Raw genomic sequence first — 25,381 nt, 5'->3', positions numbered from 1 at the left:
CTCCACTGAAGATTTTCTGAAGCTGAAATTTGATGAAACCTCGAAAGGCAATCCTGGAAAAGCACAAGATTCAGGTCTGAATAGGAATAAGCTGGTAGATTCCGGCGTTTTTATGCACTGACCTTGAAAAATAATTCAAATAACATAGTAGAGGAGGAGGCTGTGATTAAGGGATTGAAGATCACCAAGGAGTTGGGAATTTCTAATCTTTAAGAGGAAGGGGGTACAGCACCATTATCAAAGGGGTGACTCAAGGTTCTGTTAGCACCAAGTTTGTACCTTTCCTAAAGGTCCAAAGGTTATGATTATCAGTTCATTGTGCAAGAGGTTATGTAATGACCTATGAAAATTTTAATGGAAGGGTGACATAAAGCTTAGAAATATTTCAAAAGAATATATTTAATTTAAATCTAAGTTTTGCAGCAAATCAGAGCCTATCGAATGCTTACAGCTAGCGCTACAAAAAAAATTCATAGCGCGCTACAAAATTTTGAAAATATGAGTTTCCAAACTGATTTTCAAGTGCCCAAACCATTTTTCAAGAAGCTTTACCCTTATTAAACCTTGATGTGACATTTGGCAGAGTTTTCAAACCTAAAAGAGAGATTTTAAATTAAACCCTAAAACGGTTCTCTGCCCTAAAATGGCAGTTCCCAGCATTTTTCCTGTTTCAGTCACTATGTTCAAACACAAATTTCAAACAAGTGGTTCTGAATTTCAAAATACGAAAAGAGGTTTTTGTTGGGAACGGAATGATTTACAAAAACCTCCCTCAGATTTTACCCAGATATCATGGTTTGGAAATTATAGACAAATATTTGAGGCCTATTTTTCCAGATTTTGTAATTATATTATTTTCCTATTTTAGTCACTATTTTCAAATGTAGTTTCCGAACATATGGAGATGAATTTGTAAAAACCAAAAAAGATTTTTGTTGGCTACAAACTAGTTTAAAAAAGCCTCTCTCAATTTTTACCCAGCAAGCATGGTTTGAAGGATACAAAGGAATATTTGCAGCCTATTTTTTAGGATTTAAATATTTAATTATTTATTGTTTTAGTCATCCACTTTGGGTGCGGTTTTCAAGAAGATGAAGATGAATTTCCAAATCTGAAAGAGGTTTTTGTGGGGAATGAGCAGATTTAAAAAAACCTCTTTTGGTTTTTATACAATTATCACAGTTTGGGAGATCCAAATGCCTCTTTAAAGCCTATTTTTCAGAAATTTGCCAGATTTTTCGAAATTTTGTTTCCTATAAAAATGCCAAGTCAACAGTTGAAGGCCACCTCATCAAATTCGACTTGGGGATCAGACTAAAGATGGGTGAAGAGGTTTTTCAGATCCATTTCTTTTGGATCTTGATGGTTATTGTAATTAATACTTTCCCAAACATTGTGGATCTCAGATTTATGTATTTTAAAAATTTTCCCATATAATGAATGAAAAAGAAGGAAAAAATAATGGATTTTCAAGTTTTGGAGAAGAAACTATTGCTCTATTTTGTAATCTTTTCCGAGTATTAATTATATCAAGTGAAAAAGTACAGAGTGCTTTCATACCAGAGATTCATGACGATGATGTTTTGAAGTTTGTCTCCTTTCTCATGTGTATGTGATTCCCTTCTCAGTTGTTCATTTATGTGTAAATATTCTAAGTATTTAAACTGAAAGTAAATGTTGTGGAACTCATCCTTTGTTAGATGCTCCATTTCATAAAGTTAAATACTCACAATTTTCCTCTAAAGTTACATTTGAAATTCATCCATTGTTAGATGCTTCAAATGTGATAGATTGTTAATCCTTTTTTCCACTTTCATAATGCAACGATAATATTCACAGATAGACATCATTTACCTTGCCTTTGTTTCCTGGAGCATTTTATCAGTCACTGATAATCTTTATAAACACTTCGATTTCACTCCATTACCCAATAGTTGATATTTATTCAGCCCTACCAAACCACTACACTCAAAATCCAAAAACCTATCAAAGATCTAGCCATTGTTTGAAGATACAGCCAGTTGCTAAGCTTACTGATTACACTGTCAAAGAGAACCCTCTCTCGATTGAAGGGGCTAGCCTTCAATCTACAAGCTTGGTTTGAAAAGGTTACCTTAGGACTTCCTCTTTCACAGCCAAGAGGATATGTCTGAGTGATAACAAGTTCCACACCGAATTGGAGATTAAATTCCTTCATTTCAGAGGCTACAGAACTTTTGAATTCCTTCTCATTTATCTCCTTTAGATACTGCAGGGGGGAAAGGAATGGTGCTACCAATTTACTAGCTAAAACAGGTCCTGATTTATTCCAAACATTGGGAACCAAAGTACTAGTTTGTGATCATTGCCAATTGATTTAGGGGCTAGAAGAAATAGTTAAATTGGAGAGCTCAAGAATAGAGTTGCCTAATTCCCATGAGATTTAGAGGAAGGAATATATCAAGAACCAAGGATAAATCAAATTGATGCCTTAGATGAGAGATCAAAGGAAGGTGAATAAAAGAAGAGAGGTTGTGGAGGACTTGATTTAGGATTCAGCTTCTACCAGAACTAGAAGGAATGTCCACATCATGGCTAAGGTGTCGATTGAAGTTAGAGATGGAAGGGTACTGCTAAATTTAGAAACGTGCTAAATTTGGCAGTGGAACCCACGAGTGAAGCTAAGGCTCAGTTATAATTTCTCTTAGTTTTGACTTAAGAAAATTCTCTAATTTTCCTATAGTCAAAAATAGTTAATCAAACTCGGCCATGCATGGAGATTTGATCTCAGTTCGACTTGAGTTCAGTGTGAGGAAGTTTGACTTGAGTTCAAGGAGCCAGTTTGACTTGAGTTCAAGGAGCCAGTTCACTTGAGTTGAGGAGTGAGTTCAATTCTATAAAGAGGAAGGCCACAGATATGGTAATCACATGATTATGCACTAGAGAAACATGTGTGTTTGAGCCCAGCAAAGGAGTTTCCAGATCAGCATGTGAAGGCAGAGAGAGAGGCCAAATAGCCTCAAGAGACTTCTAGAGCCAGAGCGCATCACTTCCAAGGCCAAGTTGGCTTGCGTAGAGAGGCAATCTTAACCTATACAATCCGTACAATGGTGCATGAGAAACGCCGAGTTGATCAAGGGTGCACAAATCAGCGGCTCGAGGATCAATAAATTGTGAGGGAATTTTTCCCAATACCTTGTAATCAATTTTTGTTGAGCGGAATAATAGAACACACAAGTTGGCAGGTTTTCCCTAGTTGGGGTTTCCTGGATAATTTCTAGTGTATTGTTTATTATGTGCTTATGTCTTCGTGATTTTATTTTTTCCATTCTTATTGTTTGTTAGAATACTTAGCATATTTAGTAAAAGAGTCTGGAGTTTAGTCTTCAGTTTCCCCATCTCAGATTTTTTATTAATTAGCAGTTGGGTATTAGAAAGTTAACATGGTATCAAAGCCAATCTTTGATTGAAGACCAGAGAGAGAGTTATTTTCCTCAAATGCAAGCGAAAGACGCAAGAAAGGGGCGCAGTTCACTTCAGACTCTATGCAAGGGATTCTGAGCAGTTCGAACTTGCAGAATAGCATATTTGGGGCTAAGATTTAAGCACTGCCTTGATGGGGCCTCAAATTTCTGTTCTTGGAAGGAGAAGATTGGTATGGTTTTGGAGGAGCACGAAGTTTGGGAATTTGTGGAGTGTCCAAAAGCCACATCAGCAGATCTTTAGCAACTAGCCCAACATAATAAGGATGCAAAGGCCAGAAGAATAATCCTTGAAGGAGTCAAGGATAATATCATAGCTCACCTTTCTAGTAAGAAGACAGCTCAAGCCATGTGGACAACTATCTTAGAGTTGTACCGAGGTACAAGTGAGGCTAGGAAGTTGGTACTCGGAGATAAACTCAAAAATATCAAGATGACTAAGTCTAAGTCTGTGATTTCTTACCTAACCAGATTCACCCAAGTGAAGGACGAGTTAGTTGGGGTTGGGGAGACAGTCTCGGACAGAGACCTTGTTAGTTTTGCACTATTGGGCTTTCCCAAGTCATGGGAAAACTTCATTGATGCAGTGAGTGGCAGAGAAAAGATGCCAAAATAGGAACGGCTATGGAAATTTTGTGTGCAAGAGGAGATCTAGAAGCAAGCTAAATCTGGGTCTCATGCAAAGACTGAGGAAGAAGAAAACTTTGCCCTAGCTGGCAAAGGGGGCAAGGCCAAGGGCAAGAAAAATCCAAGAGGGGCTGAGTCCAGTTCAGGAGGCAAGAAGAAGAAAGATCTCAGCAAAGTGAAGTGCTTCTCTTGTCATCAGTTTGGGCACTACTCCACCAAGTGTCCAAATAGGAAGAAGGGATCCAAGAAGAAAATGGGTGTCCAAAACCCAAGAATATGATCTCAATATCTGCCCTAAGAAGGTCATCAAGGGGCAAGGCTTGGCTGAAATGCTTACCGAAAGTAACAACAAAGCCATTACAGAAGAGGAGCAGTTATGCGCTACATCCACTGAGCTCGAAAACGATGACTGGTACATGGACATTGTTTATTATTTACGCAATCTATCTGCCCCACCTCGTTGATCATAAGAGAAGAGCCTTGAGACTAAAAGCATCCAAGTTTTGCTTGACCCAAGATGGCCTTGGATGAATGAGTCCCAATGGGGTGATCCTCTGATGCGTTAGCAAGGAAGAGTCTAAAAAATTGATGAATGAATTCCACACTGGTTTTTGCGGTGGACATTATGTCGCCCAAACCACTACTCATAAGATTTTGAGGGCAGGTTATTACTGGCCCACCATTTTTGTTAACACCCTCAACTTCGTAAAACGATGCCAACCTTGCCAACTATTCGCTAGGAAGCAGCACCTTGCAGCTATGCCATTGAAAAACGTTGTTATTGATGCACCTTTCCAACAATGGGGTTTAGATTTTATCGGTGAATTCAAAGACAATTCTATCAATGTGCATAGATGGATCCTCACAAAAACTGACTATTTCACCAAGTGGGTTGAAGTGATACCAACCAAGAAGGCAATTGACCAAGTAGTTATTGATTTCCTTGAGGATAAAATTATTACCAGGTTTGGTGTTCCTGCCAAGATTGTCATTGATAATTCCAAACTTCAAAGCTTTTGACTCCATGGCATTGACATCCCTGTGTAACAAGTACAACATAATCTTATCACATACTTCTAACTATTACCCTCAAGAAAATGGATAGGTTGAGTCAAGCAACAAAAACCTCATAAAAATTATCAAAAGTGTTGAAGAATCTAGGGCATCTAGGTTATAGTGAGATTTTTCTGACAATGATAATTATTTTGAGGTACTTTTAGTCTTTTACTTTTTCTTGTTAGCACAATCTTCCCTTATTATTATTAGTGTGTGTTCTCTTACTTCATCAAAACAGTTACCAAAACAAAAGAGACAAGAACACAAGATATTGGCTCTCAGCCAGGGTAAAACCTCTCTCTCCTAGAGAGGAAAAACCTTCTGCAAATTTCTCTTACTGAAGCTTCAATTTACAAATGCCAAACCCTAGAGCCTTGACCAGTGGATCCTCCAAGCACAAGACACGGTCTCTATTTAGCAACTTCATTTTTGTCATTTAATCAATGCCTCCTTCTACTCTGCACCTTCATCTCTTCCTTCACACTTCTTCCAGCAACTAATGGCACTTTCCTTTACTCTTTTTCCAACAATTGCAGAAACCCTAGGTCTCCTTAGAGACCTCTTCTTTGGTGCCTTCCTTTCCTTCTCTACCTTGCTTGGCAATCTTCCTTCTCCTTGATACTTAGACTAGAGAATGAGGCTCTTCTTCCGGTATATCTCTGAGTTAGAGGCTAATCCTCTTAACCCTACTACAGATCTGATTTCTTCGCACGTGTGGCTGATCTAGGGCTTGAAATAGACCTTTTTACTTGCTTCTTTCCTTCGCTTTAGGTGTCCCCTTCTTCGCTTGATGAGGAGACTTTGATTGGTGATCTCTTCTAGCCCAACTGAGCTACTTCTTATGACTGCAATTGCAGATCTGATATGGCAGCAGAATGAGCCCTTTCTCCTTCGCACATGTGATAGAAAAGAGCCCTAAAACAATCCCAAAATTTGGATTTCTTTCTTCTCTTCTTCGCTGGCCTAGAAGCAACCTTTTGCTCTTCTTCACACCTCCTTGACTCTCTTCCTCGTTGACTTCAGAGATAGCTTGATGGTCTATTGGTGAGGTCGAACTGCCCTATATATAGGAGTTTGTCCCTCCTATTTGGGCCGACTTGAGCTAGTGAGGCCGACATGTCCTTAAGTGCACCACAAATTCATTTCTTTGAGCCGACTTGGAGAGGAGACTTGTCTTTGCTTTGGAGGATCACATTTGACATCTTTCTTTGACTCTAATACATATAGATTTACATAGTGTAACATGCCCACATGGGTCTCCAATAATTACATTGACTCTTTGACTTTCTAGAAGCACTTAAACATGTGCTTGACCTATCAAATGGGCAAGAAACCCATTTTTATAAATGACAAAAATAATAATTCTTTTCCTTTACAAGTACAAAGATCAAAATTAAATTTATGAAGACCGAACCTAGTTACACTTTCTTCAACAAAAAGAACTATCGGCAACAATAAAAAGCACTGGGATAGCAAGATCAAGTATGCCCTATGGGCTGACCGAACAACTGTAAAAGCTTCCACTGGTTTTAGCCCATTCCAATTAGTCTATGGTTTTGAGGCCAAATTACCTATCCAAATGCAGTTACCCATCCTTGAATGCCTGAAAGTTTTCCTCGATCAACAAGATACCATACAATCTCGAATCGATCAAATAATTGAAAATGATGAAAATAGAAGGAAAGCTTTTGACCAAATTGGTCGTAGTCATGATAAAATGAAAGTCGCCTTTAAACATAACCAGCACAAAGCATTCAAACCCGGTGATCTGGTACTCCTATGGGACAAAAGAAGAGAAAAACCTAACATGCACAAGAAGTGGGACAACCTTTGGATAGGTCCATTCAAGATAAGTGATGTGGCAGGAATAAACTCATACCATTTAGAAACTCCGATGGAGAGTTCGTTCCCCTCCCCATAAACGGACAACTCCTAAAGGAGTATTATCCCGAGGCCACTTGACATTGTATCATATGCATGGTAGAGTAGGATGCATTGCATGATGATTTTTGCATTAGAACTAACGTCATATGATATTTCTCATGATAGAATCGTGCATCTTTGCATATTTTATTTTTTGTTGATTTTATGGCCTAACATTAAGCATGTGCGATCATGAGACACCGTGAAAGCATGCTGCCCTGTGTTCTTCATCTATTACGTGTGCAGGTAACATGTCTACGATAACCAAGAGATTGTTGGAGTTCTTGTGACCTCTCGTTCGAGTAGCTTCGTCCACTTCGAGAGAGATAATGTCCTAGTTGGAGCCAGATATTACCCACCATTTTGTGGGTGGTATCCGTAGGAGAAAAAAATTATCTATGATGGTCCTCAACTAGTAGCCAGCAACCCCTTGCAGCCACCAACTAGCTCATTTGCCATTTCTCCGCCACTTAAGTCAGCAATGTGGTCCCTCACCCATCTGCCATGATCGTATGTTTGAAGGTGGGCCTCCCGAACCTAAAGGTATGCCTTGTCATTTGATAATTGAGTATTGTAGTTTTCTTATCACAGACACTTATGGGCATGGATTTATGGGGGGATTCGGCGAAAAGAATGGGCTGGGTCTGTGCTCATGTCCCCTAGACCCCTTTTAGATTTTAACCTTGGATTCTAGTCCCGTGGGATCTCTTTTACTGACCATTTGGCTTTAGAGATGGTATTTCACGGGAAACACTGATTTTGGTTGTGCGGTCCCACTCCCTTATCCGCATATAATCCCCCCTTTCCACTCATTATTACCCCACTCATCAATTCTCCCACTTGGGTCCACATTCCTCCACTGGGTCCACGTAGGGCTAGTTCTCCCCTTCCCCTTGCCCACACCTTGGATCAGGCATGGAATGATGTTGTCATGTCCCTTCTCAAAAACATTAGTAACAGGGTGCTGCTACACAATTTTGCACATTTTTTACTTAGGAAGAGGGCCCCACACTTCGACTTAGGGACTTAGGGGCCAAATCGACTTTATTTGGCAGCTAGTGGAATGTGGGGGCCACCCACATGGGGAATTCGAACTAGCCATTCGATATGCTTGGAGGGAAATCGAATGGATGGATGGAGGGGCCCACATGAGGCTAAGGAGGCCCAAGGAGATATAAGGAGAGATCAGCTCTCATTTTGGTTCATCTTTGACATTTGCAAACAAACACACATCTATTCACTCTGTTGTTTAGCGAGTCTACCGGCTGTTTAGCCACGAGTCTCTCACGCGGGAGATTCAACCTCTACTTCGGGGGACCATCCGTGCCCGCCCTAGGGAGGCTATTCTACAGGAGTTTTCAGGAGTTCCGGGGCAGTGACACACATCAGCAACCAGCGCAGAGAAGGGAGTGCGTATTTATGGGCAGCTAGGAATCACGCAGAGGGAGTTTTGGACCAACAGGGATCACATAGCTTGTCAGGAGGTCAAGGAGCTGAGGTAGCAGCATTGGACAGGCATTTTCGCTGAAGCTTTCAGCCAGCTGAACCAGCATTCCAACAATTCGAACTGTTGGGCTGAGGGACAGCACAGAGGCCACACAACAGATTTTCGTGGTACTTGGGAGCAGCTGAGTTGGGCCAAGAGATCATCCGGGGAGTCAAGGATTGGATAGCACAAGTGAAATCAGCATTTTGGAGGAGTTTCCAGGTGGATTTACAGGCAGTTTCCAGCAAGTCGAAATTGGCAGCTAGCGCTGAGGTGAGGCTCCAAGGGGGTCGAAAATTAGAAGTCCAAACCAGCTAAAATCCCTTCTGGGTTTTTCTGGGTTTTGGCCAAGGAGTTCGGGGTTAAAAGCATATAAATTTTTGGGCAGTTTTAGTGCACCTTCCAGCCATTCTAACTTCAGCAGAGCAGCAGTTTTCTGGCAGCGCAATGCAGATTGGTGCAACAACTGTGCAGCCTTCAGCTCAGCCATTTTCCTACCTGGGTTTGGTCCTGTTTGTCCCTTGAGAAAAGCCCAGGTGCAACATTCCATCATCTATTGTATTTGACTTGCAGAAATATAATAAAATGGCTCAGAAGTTCTCCATTTGCAACTTTAATATGGGTGTTTGTTGAATATTTCGTTTTTTTAATTTGTTGCATGTATTATTTGCTTGTTATCACTAGTATTCCTATTTAGGATCATTACATATGTCGCAGAGGTTGATACAACTAAAAGAAAAGAAAAACATTTGGCCACATTCAACAGAAAAATGTACCACAAAATGCAAAAGATGGTCGAGACAAACACATTTAACACGTGGGCAAAAGCCAATACATGAGCTCTACTCCATCATCATGGCCATCACCTTGGTTCCTACATGTTCTATGAGCCTCCTTCATTAGATAGGAACCCTTGATTGTCTCAACCCCTGGTGGGCAATGAACCACTTTACCTTAAAAGGGGGTATCCACTGCTATATCTCACACATCATGCTCTTACCCCTTTAGCCCCGAGCAATTAATCAAAGAAAAATAATAAAAAGGCAAAAGGCGCATAAAGAAGGGTGGAAAAATCAAGGTCGAGGCACCTCATGTACCACGATTGCTCCTTCCTATACATTATATACCCAAGTATGGGCTTCCCTTTTATTAGCTACCCTTGTACCCCAGCATGTGGCCCAGGGCTACCCCTTCTCATCCCCTACTTCTTTCGCCTCTCTATCACATACCACCACCTTTTAAAGGATGTACCTTGAACATTTATCCCCTTTAAAAGTAGAAACCACCTAAAAGGATACTTGGTTAACCCCATTTGGAGCTTGGGGACATTAGCACATGCCAAAGCCCATTATGGAAGGCAAGCCATTATGAAGTCCCTACCTGTGGTCCATGGTTTGTAAGCTCTTTTACTCGATTTCTCTAATGAGTTGTTGTACTCAAAGGCTAGGGAACGCATTGGATCTTATGCAAGATTGCAGATGGTCTCCATCTTGGGTTTGGTCTCCCTGTACGAGGTCCTAACCCTCCAGAGGTCTACATTGGCACATGCAGGGTGTGTGTTGAGAGCCATGGGCCTCCATAGCAGTAGAAAGCACTCCATGGATCCCCGAGAATGTTCAGAGATTTCTCAAGATTCACCTATTGGGCGAGAAAGATGCACTTGGTTCACCTTTGCCCAGCTAGCCCCACAGATGTACCATGCACTTGGCAGCTGACCCAAGATTTGTAGGATGAAGTGGCATCACCTACACCATCATCGGAACCCTTACAGATGATCTACAGGCATGTTCGACTCATTTGGAGACCGTTGAGGTTATTATTGTGCCCCCAAACCCACTGGGAGCACACCAAGTTTATTGTTTGGAGAACAAGGGGCCAACCCATTGTCCATCACTTTTGAGGGTCTTATTCTTCATTATGGCACCTATGGACCTCATTGGGCCTCTTGGAGAGCCTTGCGACATGTATTGTTTATCATTTGACCTCTTAAGAGGCTTATTGTTTCATTTGTGAGCTAGTTTGGTGGGCTTGTCACCAAATGTTAGGTTATTAGCACATTATTTTATTTTTGGGGCTTATTTAGGCCTAGGAGACTAATTTGAACTCTTCATTAGTGTATAAATACAAGTGAGATGAGTTCATTCTCTCATCATGACTTTGGATTGTATCTTTCTTCTCTTTAGAGAATTTTGCACTTTTTCTTGAAGGAGGAAATGGAGCATGGATTAATTTTGATGTTTGGATTTGGTTTATCTTATCTTGGAGTTTTCTATTGTCAAATTATTGATGGTTGGTATGTCCTATTACATGTAAGTACATGTTTTTAATGTTATTATTATTTTACTTTGTCATATACATTGGATTGGGAATTTTGTTATTTTTAGGGCTAATTGTTGCATGCATTTACTGTTTAAATTGTGGAATTTTGTCTCTATATAGCATCTCTCAATGTATGGACCATGTAATTTTGAATGAAATTTCCTAGGGATAATTCTATCACTGAATTCGTCTTGATAAGCCATCACCTTTTGCAAGTCGAAGTATAAAGCTATAAGGTCGCTTCCCTTTGCCCTAGAAGATAAGCAAAGTGGTCTTAAGGCCTCCTTGACAAAGAAACAAGGCCCTCATTCATATTTATCCTAGACTCCATTTTCCCAAGACTAAGGCACTGATCTACCAAGAGGTGGTCACTAAAAAATCAATTCCTTTTCACCTTCTTCTAGGTCTAGCCAAGTTGGGTCACTTAGGGCATCACTTTCCCAACGAAGCAGCCCTCTAAAAAGTTTGATCTCCTAGCCTCCCCTACGCTTGCGTGTCCTCAAGGCCTCCTCCAATTTTGAAGCCATTCCGATGGTGGAGTTGTGAGAAAACCCAAGCCCTAGCTCCGAGATCAAACATTGCTCTAGTATTCCCAAGGCTAGTCCCTCATAGGATCAATTTGACACCTTGAAGTGAAAATTCTTGTTTCGATCCTTTCCCTCTCCTTGTCTGGGTGAAGAACATCATCGGTTGCTAGATTCTTCCCCCTTAACCTAGGTTGGGTCCACTTGGTCCCGTGTGGTCCCACACTTTTGAAAGTCAAATCTTCAAGAACCATTCGGGAAGTCAAGTCCGATAAGGATTTAAGGATTAGGAAACTCCTTCATAAGGCATATTCCTCTAACCTAACCCCCAAGTCCCCACCTCTGTATCCTAGAAATCTTTGTACCTTGCTTAACAAGCAAGTAAGCTCTATTCTTAACCCCCGTCTAGGAAAAGGATTATTGAGGTCACTTCACATCCATTGGTTGATTTTGTTGAAGAATGTAACTAGGTTCTGTCTTCATAATTGTACTTGAAGTCAAAATGTAATATATATTTGCCAAAAGAATGCAAAAAAAAATTATTATTATTTTAATTGACTAATTAAAGCATGGGTTTCATGCTTGGGTCAAATGTATAGGTCAAGCCTCCATTGTCAACTTTAGATTATTGTTAAGGTCAATTTGTGAAGACTCCTCAATCCATCAAAGTCTCCTTGTGGTTGAAAGAATCCTCATCAAGTCGGCTACCCTCAAAAGAATACATGTCAGCTCAATACAGAGACACTACTCTTCAAAGTCAAATGTCGACCTATTTTCATATGGCAACAACTATATACACAAGGATGAGATCTTTGCATTGCATAACCACATAAAGTTCGGACATGATTTTCAGAGGAAAGTTTTCGATATCATCACAGGAAAGGAGCTCAGATTTCAGAGACAAGTTCGGATAAGTCACAGTGACAATTTTGGCATACCTTCTATGATACAAATGTGGATTACAGTGGAGATTAAAGACAGATTCGGTGATATGTCACAGGGTATGGTTCGATGTTATTTCAGGGGAAATATCTCAGTGCTACCACAGAATGAAGTGACTCGATGCTATTACAGTGATATCACACCGACTCCGTGCTTTTACAGTGATGCTATTACAGTGGTGCTATCACAATGATCAAGTCTCGGTATCACAGTGGATTAAGGAGCTCAGATTGGTTGCAGAGATGATCTCTTCAAAGATACAAGTGTGAAGAAGGATGACTGCTACAGGAACAAATAATGAAAGAATTGAAGAATAACATGGCAAGGTTGACTTAATGGATGGAGGTAGTCTCAAATCTAAGTTGTAAGGGTCTTGGTCTTTACAGTGGTGCTATCACAGTGATCAAGTCTCGGTGTCACAGTGGATGAAGGAGCTCGGATTGGTTGTAGAGATGATCTCTTCAAAGATACAAGTGTGAAGAAGGATGACTGCTACAGGAACAAATAATGAAAGAATTGAAGAATGACATGGCAAGGTTGACTTAATGGATGGAGGTAGTCTCAAATCTAAGTTGTAAGGGTCTTGGTCTTCTCATCTTGAATCTACTTAAGAAAGAATTTTGACTGGGCCTTCCCCTAGAGTGGGGATTTGCCCTGGCAGCGTTCCTACATCTTGTGTTCTCTTCTATTTGTTGCTTGGCATGAATCTTGATAATAAGAAAATTATAATTCAAAAGAAGAAATAATAATAATGAAAAACTTCCCAAGATAATGTGATAATAAGAGAAATCGTGTAACTGCCATTCTTTGGATTTCTCAACAAATTCATCCTTCACAAGTGACTTTCTATATATCGAGTCTCCTCCCATCGGTGAAAGTCTGTAAAGAGCAATGTTTTAAAAACCGGCCGTTTCGAAACCGAAACGGCCGAGTCGAACCGATTCGATGCTTGGAGGACTGACCCAGCCAAGGAACCGGTCCGGTAGACCGAGTCATGTGTGACTCGGTCTACCCGGCCGGTTCCGATATGACTCGGCCGAGTCACAAAGGAACGGCCAGGCACGCGTTAAACACAGAAAATTAATGATTTTTTTGGTATTTTTTAATTGTTTAATGAATTTTTTGGATCCCAAACTGTTATAATAATTTGCTTAATGTTTTTGGGGTCCATTTCCCCCTCCCAAACCCTATTTAAGACACCCAAATGCTCTCATTCACTCACAGCAGTCTTATGCATTTGAGTGAGAGTCTTCTTTGAGAATTAGTGACCAGTTCTTGAGCTTGTTTTGGAGCAGCAGTGAGGAGTCTTGGAGGAGCATTGTAGCTGGAGTGAGGAGCTTCTTGGGCAGCCATTTGGAGCAGCATTGAGGAGTTGATTCTTGGAGCAAGCTTGAGGAGGCAGTTTGTGCCTGGAGGTATTTTTTTCCACCTCTATAAATCTGTTTTTGCTTAGTAAATTTTAGGTGCATATCAAGAAAGCTTAGAGAGTGTTTTTTGTCAAATAAATGAACATTGAATCAATATTTTTTTTTTTCATTTTCAGATTGTTTTCCTAGTCAAAAAAATGGCACCTAGAGCAAGAGATCCTGCTTGGGCATATGTTGAAATGGTTGATAGTCAAATGCATTGCAAATTTTGCCATAGGAAAATTAAGGAAAGTCCTGGGGGCATTAATAGGCTGAAACAACACTTGGCAGGGATTAGAGGCCAAATTACCCCATGTACCTCACCAGAAATTGGGGAGATTAGAAAGAATTTGTTGGCCAGCTTTGAGAAATTTAAAGAAGATAAGGCTAGGCAAAAAGAGATACAGGCTGAAATTGGGAGGAAGAGGGAGATACAAAAAATGATGGCTACCAACCCCCACTATGATTTTGAGGGTTCTTCCTCTATCCCTCAAACTGAGGCATCCAACCCTTTCCGTTATGTTCCTCCCTCTTTTGGTTATGTTCAAGATAAGGGAAAGGGTAGAATGAATTTGAAAAAGGGTGATGTGACTATCAAAAGTTATTTCACTCCCTCCTCTCCATCAGATGCACATGGTCCTGAAGTTAGTAAAGGTCAAATTCAGCCCACTTTAGATGACCATTGGAAGAAAGAATTGAGGGAGACTGCTTGTGAGTACATAGCTAGATGGTGGTATGATGCTGATATCCCCTTTAATGCTGCTTGTTCACCATATTATGAGCCTATGTTTGATGCCATACATGCTGCTGGAAAAGGCTTCAAAGGCCCTACTATGCATGAGCTAAGGGGGTTTCGTTTGCAGAAAGAAATTCAATCCATTAATGAGTATTTGCAAGAGTTCAGGGACTCATGGGCAAGAACAGGGTGTACCATCATGTCAGATGGATGGACTGATCAAAGAAACCGTACCATCATAAATTTTCTTGTCTTCTGCCCACAGGGAACCATGTTTTTAAAATCAGTTGATGCATCTGATAAGGTAAAAGATGGCCACTTGTTGTTTCAGCTATTGGATCAGGTTGTTCAGGAGGTGGGGGTGGCTAATGTTGTTCAAATCATCACAGATAATGCCTCTAACTATGTTCTTGCTGGTAAACTGTTAGAGGAAAAACACAAAACCATCTTTTGGACCCCATGCGCTGCACATTGCATAGACCTCATGCTTGAGGATATTGGAAAATTAGATTGGGTAAAAACACTGTAGATCATGCCAAAAGCATAACAAAATTTATCTACAATCATACACTGGTTTTGGGTCTCATGAGGAAACACACTAGAGGCAAGGATATTATTAGGCCTGCCATCACTAGATTTGCTACACATTTTTTGACATTGCAATCTATGCTTTCCCAACATAGAAACTTGCAAAAGATGTGTTCTGGTGATGAATGGAATCAAAGCAATTGGTCTAACAAACCAGAAGGCAAAGAATTGAAAAGGAAAGTCCATGAAGAAACTTTTTGGAGAAAGGCAGCAGAGATTGTGAAGCTTGCTGAGCCACTAGTTAAGGTGTTGCGGTTGGTGGATGGGGAAAGGTTGGCTATGGGCTTCATTTATGAGGCTATGGATCAAGCAAAGGAGCAAATAAAGACAGCATACAAGGATAGAGTGGCAAAGTATGGGCCCATTTGGGCAATCATTGATGAAAGATGGAACAATCAACTCCATCGCCCTATACATGCAGCTGGGTATTTTTTGAACCCACAGTATCATTATAAAGCTAAGGAGTCAGGAGCTTTGAGGGGGGAGGTCAGAGATGGACTGGTTGATTGCATTGAACGCATGATCCCATCGGAGTCTGATCAGCTGGAGATACATCGACAGGTCACATCCTTCAGCAATGCATCAGGTACCTTTGGAAAGAACCTAGCAAAGATTGCAAGAGAAGCAGATGAGCCAGGTAAACAAAAATTTCAATTTTCAATTTCTTAATGGTTTTACTTTTTTTATTAAAGTTTGTTAAATCATTTATAATTTGAAAGTTAGATATAATTTGTAATTTTGTTGAGCTTTAGCCTTCATCTAACTCATAATTCATTACACTCCTATGTTTTTTGCAGCACAATGGTGGGAGGCCTTTGGTGGCCAGTGCCCTGAATTGCAAAGGTTTGCAATTCGTATTTTGAGTCAAACTTGCAGTGCAACTGGGTGTGAGCGCAATTGGTCTGTCTTTGAGAGGATTCACACAAAGAAGAGAAACCGTTTGGATCAAAAACGGTTGAATGATCTAGTTTATGTCCAATACAACCTTCGGCTCAGACGAAACCAATTGCTGAACAAAAGACCTGATTCAGATCCCATTGTGTTGGAAGACATTGATCCAACATCAGATTGGGTAGTGGAGAGTCGTCCACCAGAGTTTGATCCTGATGAGGATCTTGATGTAGATATAGATCTGGAGACATCAGCTGAACTTAGAGATGTTGTTCAACTTCAGCCTGTTCAGTTGAATGCAGATCCCAATCCACCAGCCTCAGTCTCACAGCCAGCAAGGACTCCAGTTGTAGGTGCTTCCTCTGCTCAGCCACGACAGAAGCGCAGCCGCATATCTACTCTATCTCAGCTTGCATCTGCTGCACAGCCTGCTAGTGGTACTGGTACCACTTCTACAGTTGCAGTTGGAGACGATGATGATGAGGAGGAGCCATGGGGCCCCCTGTCTGACTCTGATGATGATGATCCAGAGATTGGTCGAGATGATCTTGGCTCCTCTGGCAGTAGCTACTAGCCAGGGCCCAGTAGTACTAGTATTGCAGTCTGGTCACCATCACAGTTTACTTTTGTTGTAGAGGCCATTTCTAGCCTCCTTGGTTATTTGTATTTTGTTTTGAGTCTTTGATCATGTATGACAGTTGACTATGTATTGCCATTGGGTACCATTTTGATATAGTGGATTGGTTCATGAGCTATTTTGATCATATGTTGTCTTCCATCTATATTATAATGCTGTGTGTTTGGAAACATGAATGAAAATCTTTAAAATTATGTTTAAAATATTTAAAATTATGTTTTTTAATAAAAAAAATAAATATTTAATGTATTTTTTACAACGACTGAGTCATTGAAATCGAGCCAGCCGAGTCATTACCGTTTCGGAGTCGGAGTCGGAGTCGATCCTCGGCCGAGTCGGAGTCGGAGTCGGAGTTTTAAAACATTGGTAAAGAGTAGGAGTCTTAGCTGAGGTGACAATGGGCTAAGCCTCCATCGTTTCCCTTTGATCCAGCAATTGTTCCTTTAGGAGTCCATTTCATGCCTCCTGCTAGTTTGAGCGACAACAATGCCCATGGGGGACTACTTTGTGGAGTATCAGTCCTATGGGCCCAACTTCAGAGAGGCCATCACCTTCAGGGACTTTTGTCAGCTGAAGGGCAACAATAGGAGCAAGGGACAGAATGGAGGAGGCTACACGCATGGCACCAACTTACAGCGCACTATGGGGAGATTATTCCTCCCAACTTTTGATGGCTCACCCAAGAGCTCAGCTAGGGCATGGGTTGAGAAGTTAGATGTCTACTTCTAGCTCAATCAGATGACAAAGGTGGAGGCAATTAAAATTGCCACATTGCACTTAGAGGGGGAAGCCCATGACTGGTGGTTCCATGGGTTAACCACGATGGGGCACGCAGGAGTTACAACCTATGAGGATTTCACCCAAAGGTTGCTGGAATGCTTTGAGAGGAGAGACCCGGAGGAACACTTTGGAAAACTAGCACAGTGCAAGCAGACGAGGGGTGTCGAGGCTTATATCTCAGAGTTTCTGAGATTGTCAGTGATCATGCTCGATTTATCAGAGGCCAGGAGGGTTTTCATGTTCTTGGAGGGGCTAGTAGAGCCGCTAACGAGTTTGGTGAGGTCCAACAAGCCCACCACTTTGTAGGATTCAGTTGGGAGAGCCCGGGACTTGTAGGATGCTCTACCTGGGACCAAAACGCAGATACCACCCAAACAAGTGTTCCAGCAAAGGGGGAGAGACACTAGGGCTCCACCACCGAGAGCCAACCAAGGGCATGGACAGTTGGATGAGGAGACCAGGAGAGACCTTAGAAGGAGGAAGCTATGCTTCACCTATCAAGAACCTTTGGCACCAGGCCATAGATGCACAACAGGCAAGGCCCATTACATTGAGGTTTTCTCTGACAGTGACCAAGAGGATGACGTAGAGTTGGACATAGGCGAGATGAAAGCGTGGGATATGTGGAGTGGGGACCACCACCACCACCACCGTCAGGGGGAGCCCCTTTCGCACCAGCGGGAGGGGTCCTTGTGTCCTTACGTGAGTACCCAATCTTTTGACGTTGAGGATCCAAGGCACAGTGCAAGGACAGCATGTCTCAGTTTTGATGGACAGTGGGGCCACCCACAATTTCATTGATGCATAGATGGTTCAGAGGAGGGGTATCACGACCAAGGAATTTGAGGGATTATCAGTCCTTGTGCCAAGGGACAGAACCATGCAGTGTACACGATATGTTCTCGCTTTGACAGTGACCATGGTGAACTATTCAGTGACAGATCATTTCTTCGTGGTGAATGTACTGGACACCAATGTGGTGACAGGTGTCCAGTGGCTCTATTCTCTTGGTCGAGTCACTACTGATTGGAGGAAGTTGGAGATGAAGTTTACAAGGTCGGATGGCAAATTAGTTGTTCTTCAGGGCATGCATTCTTACCCTCCACAAACAGTTTCAGCGCACAGGATGGAGGCTGCTTGAGGCATGGTGACATTGAATGGGCGGTGGAGTTGAGGATTTATGAGGCTGGGGGTCAACCCAAGCCACCACACCCTGACATACAGGCCATCCTAGACAGGTACCCAGTAGTGTTTGGGGACATACCACCAGGGCAGCCACCTGACCAGGGGTTTGAGCACACGATTGAGCTAGAGCCGGGGGTACAGGCAGTTATTACCACTCCATACAGACATCCCAAGGCCTACAGGGATGAGATTGAGCGAGCCATTCAGGAGTTGTTGGCACTTGGGCACATTATGCCTAGCTCTAGCCCCTTCACTTCATCAATTATCCCGGTGAGGAAGAAGGATAGGACGTTACATATGTACATAAATTACCAAAACTTAACAAAAAGACCCTAAAGAACCGCTACCCCATTCCACGCATAGATGAGTTGATGGATGAGCTAAGAGGAGCCAAGTACTTCTCCAAGATAGACTTGCATTTGGGGTACCACCAGATCAGAGTGAGGGATCAAGACGTCCCCAAGACGGCCTTCAGATGTCACTATGGGCACTTTGAGTTTTTGGTTATGCCTTTCAAGATATCAACGCACCAGTCAACTTCTAGTCCTGCATGAACCATGTGTTCCGCGGGCAGTTGCGGAAGTTTGTACTGGTATTCTTCGACGACATTCTGATCTATAGCAAGACCTGGGAGGAGCATTTACAGCACTTGGAGGTGGTGTTGCGTATTTTAGAGGAGCAGCAGTTCTATGCCAAGTTGTCCAAGTGTGAGTTCGGGTTGACAAAGATGCTCTATTTGGGGCATATTATTGGGGAGGATGGCATGAGGGTGCATGAGGAGAAGATTAGGGCCATTTGAGATTGGCCAATACCCCAGAATGTGACTAAGTTAAGGGGCTTCGTGGGCATATGCACCTATTACAGGAAGTTCATAAAGGGCTTCTCACAATTAGCAGCTCCCCTCACGGATTTGACTAAGAAGGGGGCCTTCGCATGGACAGATAGGGCACAAGCAGCGTTTGAACACCTCAAGGAGGTGATGAGCAGTTGTCCGGTATTAGCCCTCCCCGATTTCACTCAGCCATTCACCTTGGAGTGCGATGCATCAGGTGAAGGCGTTGGTGCAGTTTTGTCACAGGATGGCCATCCCATCGCTTTTGAGAGCTGGAAACTCCTTCCGCATGAGAGGTCGTATTCCATCTACGACAAGGAGATGTTGGCCATTATGCATGCATTGGCCAAATTCCGACAATACTTAGTGGGCAACAGGTTTAGAGTGAAGACTGACCACAACAATCTTCACCACTTTCTGGGGCAGAGGACCTCAATGACAAGCAGCAGAAGTGGGTCAACAGAGTCCAGGCCTACGATTTTGATATAGAGTATATCAGGGGCAAGCACAATGTGGTGGCAGATGCCCTATCCAGGAGGCCCACAACACTTTCCCTCATGAGCATTTGTCATGATTGGAAAGCACAGTTGTTGGTGGAGTACTCGAAGGATCATTAAGCGTGCCAGATCTTGGAGGGCACTTATGGGGATGAGCGCTACCGCATGATGGTAGATGTTATTTATTACAAGGAGCGCATCTATTTGATTCTTGGTTCTCAATTGAAGGAGAAAATCCTCCACGCAACACATGATTCACCATTGTCAGGGCACTAAGGGTTCCTAAAGACTTACAGGGCAGTTAGGGAGTGTTTCTCATGGAAAGGCCTCAAGGGGGACGTGTCGAAGCATGTACAAGAGTGCAAGGCCTGCCAAAGGAACAAGGGCGAGTTGACTCGTCCGACAAGGTTGATGCAGTTGCTCCCTATTCCGGAGGGGAAATGGGAGAGCATCTCGATGGACTTCATCACAGGCCTTGCTATGGTGCAGGGTCATGATTGCATCTATGTGGTGGTGGACAGATTGACGAAGTATGCCCACTTCTTCACTATACCCACCAGGTACTCTGCTTCATAGGTTGTTGAGTTGTTTTTCAGGGAGGTTTTCAAGGTTGCATGGTCTTCCCAAGACCATAATGAGTGACAAGGACAGTCGCTTCATGGGGGCTTTTTGGCAAGAGCTTTTCAGGCTAGTGGGCACAGAGCTTACACCCAGCACCAGTTACCACCCCCAGAACGACGGGCAGACTGAGATCGTCAACAAGTGGCTAGAGGGTTACTTGCGGAACTACGTGACAAGGCAGCAATGAGCATGGGCAAGATGGCTACACTTGGGGGAGTATTGCTACAATACTACCTATCACATGTCTATCGATATGTCACCTTTCCACGCTTTGTACGGTTATGATGCTTTATCTTTTGCTGACATTGTCTTTGGAGACAATTGGGCCCCAAGGGCCAAAGATTGGATCCAGGAGAGCCAGGACATTCTCAAGGCTCTCAAGGATAACTTACAGACAACACAAAACCAACAAAAGATGTATGCAGATAGGCACCGAGTTGAGAGACACTTTGAGGTGGGGGACCTAGTCTTTTTGCGCCTCCAACCCTACAGGCAGTCCACGCTGAAGCAAAAGCGGGCCGAGAAGCTACAGCCACGATTTTATGGGCCTTTCTGAGTCACCAGGAGGGTCTATGAGGTGGCTTATGAGTTAGAACCTCGTCTGCGAAGCCAAGTGCACAATGTCTTCCATGTGTCGTGCCTTAAGAAGGTACTGGGCTAGCAGGTGACAGCAGTTCTGGAGCTACCTCCATTGGATGATGATGGGCATCTGGTTTTAGAGCCTGAGGCCATCTTAGACAGCAGGGAGAGGAGGTTGAGGAGTAGGGTCATCATGGAGTTTTTGATCCGGTGGAAGAACCTACCCGAGGAGGATGCCACTTGGGAGGGTGAGCAGATTCTTCAGCATCCAGCATTGCAGTTGCTTGGGGACAAGCAACATTTTGGCGGGGAGGACTGTGATATTCCCACTTAGCAATATTGCTAAGGGAAATATCAATTTTGTCCAATTTTGGATTACTACTGAGGAAAAATTGGTTGTGGAACCCCACTTAAAATTTTTAAGATAAAGTTAAGGCCCAACATAGGAGAAAAGAGGAAATTGAATGGTTAGTGGATAGTTGGGGCCACCCCAAGGAAGGAATACGCTCCCCTCTTGGTAGTACGCACGCTTGGAGGGAAAGAGAGTGGGAAAATCGAAGGATGGGCCCCACGTGGACAAATTGGAGGCACAATGACAAAATAGGAGGAGGCACTTATTTTGGGGCATCTTTGATCATTTGAACATTCACCCTTGATTAGCACGGTTGAGTTGAGAGCCAAGTTTGCATGTGTTGTTGAGCACACGAGATTTTCAAGCGAGAATCTCACCCTACCTTTGGTGGACTTCAAGTGTCAGCCCTAGGGGGTGTCTTGCATCATTTCATATTGGACCAGGGAGCTTGCCAAGTGAATTCGTGGAGCTGGAGAGCAGGTGGGACATAGAAGGGAAATACGCAGTCATTGGAGGAGCTAGTTGTGGGGTTGTGATTTGTTGGGTTTCTGGAGCAATCCAAGGGCCATCATTTGCTGAAGATTTGGAGAGTTTCCAGAGCTCCATTTTGGGGAGAGTTGGCTGGGCCAAGCATTCATCAGCAAGGACTGCGTGGGCATGCGCAAGAGTAATTCGTGCCACACGTGGAGCATTGGGAGGAAGAGGATTTTGGGGCTGAGACTTGTCGGGGAATTCCGAAAGGGGATTTGTTGAATATCTCAGACATTTTGGGGACCTTCAGCAGTGACATCTACAGGGGGATCGATATACCCAGCAGCTAGAGGAACTAAGAGAAATTGGGCCGAAATTTCGAGATCAGCATTTGGCCAAACCTTTCTGGGTTTCAATGGGTTATTAGAGGAAAGACCAAGGTTAATTTTCCAGAATTTTCTGAGCATCAGAAGAGGATCAAATCAGCCATTCTTTCCAACCAGCAATTCAGTTTTCTGGGGGGGTCAGCGTAGAGCTATTGAGGGGGCAGCCATTCAGCGGCTGGGCCAATCGATTCCATCACTTGGGCTTTTCTAGCTTGCCTTGGGGCAAGCCCAGGTGCACATATTCCAACTTCTATTGTACCCCATACGTTATAATAAAATGGCTCAGATCAGCGCAATTTTGGCTTATTTCATGGTGTCTAATTTGTGTGGAATTTTTGTGGGTATTTTTGTTATGTATGCTTTCTTTATCATTGTAAATTTTCCTTAGGTATATTACAACATGTGCAAGCAATATTGTCATTGAAAAGTATAGAGTTGCCTGAGCCAAGAGGAAAAATTGTTTGTAGAACTTATTAAACCTTTAAGAAGCTTGCCTATTAACACTACTAATCTTTTCTAGGTCTCTTGTTGAGACAGAGCATCTTCAATATACGTGTTTCAAGTATCATGAATTGATTGTTGAAAATTGTACCAAGGAGATGTTTCTTAGGCATTTCTCCATTTGGCCTAGGGAGGCACATAAATCACCTTATGTCTAACTAATATTATGAGTTTATTAATATCAAGGAGGCTAAAGTACTTTTTATGTGGAGATGTACTTTGTACTTTAAGTTATAAAAGTCACATGTTTTAAAAGTGACTTTATGTGTAAAGTACTAAAGTACACTTTATATTATTAAAGTGACTTATGTTTTAAAAGTTACTTTATGAGAAAAAGTGACCATGGTACTAAAACATTAAAAATTACTAGGGAGGCTATTGAAGAAGGGGACCACATGAGTAGGGGTAACGTAGGGGACTAATCTCCACCCTTGATCTAAATGGTTTGAGATTGAATCTCAACCATTAGATCTTAGCAATAGTGTTCTCATCTTTTCCCAAGGGACAAAAGGGGAGAAAGGGCGTTTTGGAGGCTCATTATTCTTATGAGAGCATTGAGGAGAGGAGCAAGGAGAAAGGAGGAGAGCTTGGAGAAATCTTACAGCAGAGACAAGCAAACTACAGCAGATCGAACTCTTCTAGAGGCTGAGTTAATGTCCTTGGAGGGTCTCGAATTTCTAAGTAGTGACCACTGTCTGCACACAGTTCAAGATTGGTGAGCCAATCATTTACTTCTCAACACGAGCCTGAATTATTGAGGCCGAATTTTCAGTTCTCACAGCCTGCTCACATTTCAAGGAGCTGCCAGTGAGTTTCTCAGGTCAGCCCAATGAGATTCTTGGGTCTGCTAGGAGAGGTAAACAGAGGCTGTTTCAGCGTATTTTTCTGAGTGTGTAAGAGCTCAGAGCTGGGAGAAAACAGCCTTCAAAACGCCTGTGTAAATACTGTTATACGAGCCCGAGTTTAAGGGAAAATGGAGACAGTTCAGTGGTTCGATTCTCTGTGTTGAAGGAGCTGCCTAGAGTCCGAGATTTTTGTTGGAAGGACTGTGTGAGGAAAGATATCAGCCCAAGACATCAGTGAAAAAGGGACTTCAGAAAAGCCTCCTCATGGGAAAGATAAATTGAATTTTTATGTATTCTTTTGTTGTAAAAAAATTCTCTAAAGAAGCAAAATAAAATCCTTCTCTAGCACTGGTTTTCCCCACTGTGGGGTTTTTCCAGGGTCAAGTTGACCAAAATAATTGTGTCAAACTTATGTGTGTGCTTGCTTATTGTTCATTGTATTAGTTGAAAAGTAGAAGCACTCTTTTATGTTTCAAATGAATGCCCGGAAATTTTATATCCACGTGTCAAAACATGTGGGTTGGACTTGAAAATCACTAGCAAAATTTGAAAACCGAGAAAGGGTGCAGGTAATTTTTTTATTTTCTACATGATATCAGAGCTTAAGAGAGGTCAGGCCAGAGATTTTGCATCAGCTGATACAAATACCAGCAAACACAAATTCTGCCTTCTCAGCGACCAGCGGTACCTCAGTCAGAAACCCAAAGTGTTGTTGGTTAAGAGGGAGGAGACTGCATAGTATCAGATTTGCTCCATTTTGTTGGTTGTGAGGGTCATGGCAACAGGGTTGAGGGTAGAGGACAGATTGGCAAGGACTGATAATTTTGGACCCTAAAGGAGAGAGATGCTTTTACTAGAGGAAGTTGAAGCATGGGACACTGTGGAGGCTCCTGTACAGCCTCCTACTGATGCTACTCAGTGGGCGGAATTCAACAAGAAAAATGTGAAGGCTAAAAGGATCCTTCCAGATGTCGAAATGTGTAACTAAGTTCGGTCTTCATAATATCTTATGTACTCTTGATTTTATATTTGATGTAAAAAGAGAAAGAAAATTATTATTATCATTTTATAAAGCATGGGGTTTCATGCTCAAAGTCAATTTGTTTTATTTAGGTCAAAGCACCCCTTTTGTGCTTCTCGGTTTTGTCATAGAGTCAAGAGTCAAAAAGAGTCATTGTCATATGTAATAGACCCTGTTGGGCATCTTGTATCAAGTCAAAAGAATTATTTTTGCGTTAAATATGTCAAAACACTCCTCCAAGACCAAGTCGACCTGCAGAGAAGTAGCTGACCCTGTTTAGGACTATTCGAGCTCCAAGAAAAGGTATAAATATAAAAGCATTCGTCTTCATTTAAAAGGGCAATCAAGCAAGCTCGCTGAAGCACACAAGAAAGACAAGAAGACTAGCGAAGAAAAGGAAGGATCTAAGAAGAAGGAAGAACAAAGTCTACAATCCAAATTTCTGTCTCTATTACCTCACACATGTGAATTGCAGCTAGGGTTTTTGCAGCTACAAGGACGAAAAGTCTGATCTCTCAAGAAGGACCGAAATCTAAAGAAAGGAAGCTTATTTGATGGTCTGCTAATCTACAAGGAAGAAACATCTCAAGCGAAGAAAGAGGGAAGCCTAAAATAGCCCCCTTATCTCACACGTGCGAAATTGCAGCAGTTACTGGAGGATCGAAGTTGCAGTGGTTACTGGAAGGTCGAAGTTGCAGTGGTTACTGGAAGGTCG

General features: G+C 42.3%; 1 protein-coding gene across 2 annotated transcripts in view; it reads right to left on the bottom strand.

Annotated features, from left to right (window-relative positions):
* Positions 1-25,381, bottom strand: part of ATZW10 (centromere/kinetochore protein, putative (ZW10)) — a 286,264-nt gene that overhangs the window by 223,989 nt on the left and 36,894 nt on the right. The gene's annotated exons all lie outside the window — the stretch shown is intronic.

Source organism: Pinus tabuliformis, chromosome X (genome assembly GCF_031772625.1).
Source record: "Pinus tabuliformis cultivar Carrire ecotype Pingquan chromosome X, CPIR1, whole genome shotgun sequence".
Lineage (NCBI taxonomy): Eukaryota > Viridiplantae > Streptophyta > Pinopsida > Pinales > Pinaceae > Pinus > Pinus tabuliformis.
This window is presented reverse-complemented; position numbering and strand designations above follow the sequence as displayed.